The sequence below is a fragment of the Amblyomma mixtum genome, chromosome 7, assembly GCF_055824585.1.
Source record: "Amblyomma mixtum isolate Tamu chromosome 7, ASM5582458v1, whole genome shotgun sequence".
NCBI classification, from domain to species: domain Eukaryota; kingdom Metazoa; phylum Arthropoda; class Arachnida; order Ixodida; family Ixodidae; genus Amblyomma; species Amblyomma mixtum.
The window spans coordinates 72,387,421-72,387,813 of record NC_143018.1 but is presented as its reverse complement, the minus strand read 5'-3'; positions in this window follow the sequence as shown (position 1 = coordinate 72,387,813).

Genomic DNA, 393 nt, shown 5'->3' with positions numbered 1-393 from the left:
TTTGGGCAGGCGGCCATGTATGTACACTAATAGAGTGGTTGCTTCGAAATCAATATGGAGAGCAATAAAAATCAACTTGCAATGAAAAGTGAAATTTTACCTGCGCTGCTTTTCGTGATATAAGTATCATCTTTTATTTACCTACAACCACTTTGCATGCTTCTATATCATTTTTTTTGTAATAGCAATGCGAGCTGAAAAAAAAAATAAATCAAATTGCAGGTATATTGCTTACGCCTTTCGACTAAGATTAAAGTGTGGTACCTTCGCCGGGTTGGTTCTCCAACGCAACTTAACAAGAGCAGTCACACAGCCTAATTGTTGATCAGTGTGTCATAATTTCATCCAGAGTACTACAGTGCCCACCTGTCCCCCCCACTCTCTCAGCGTGTT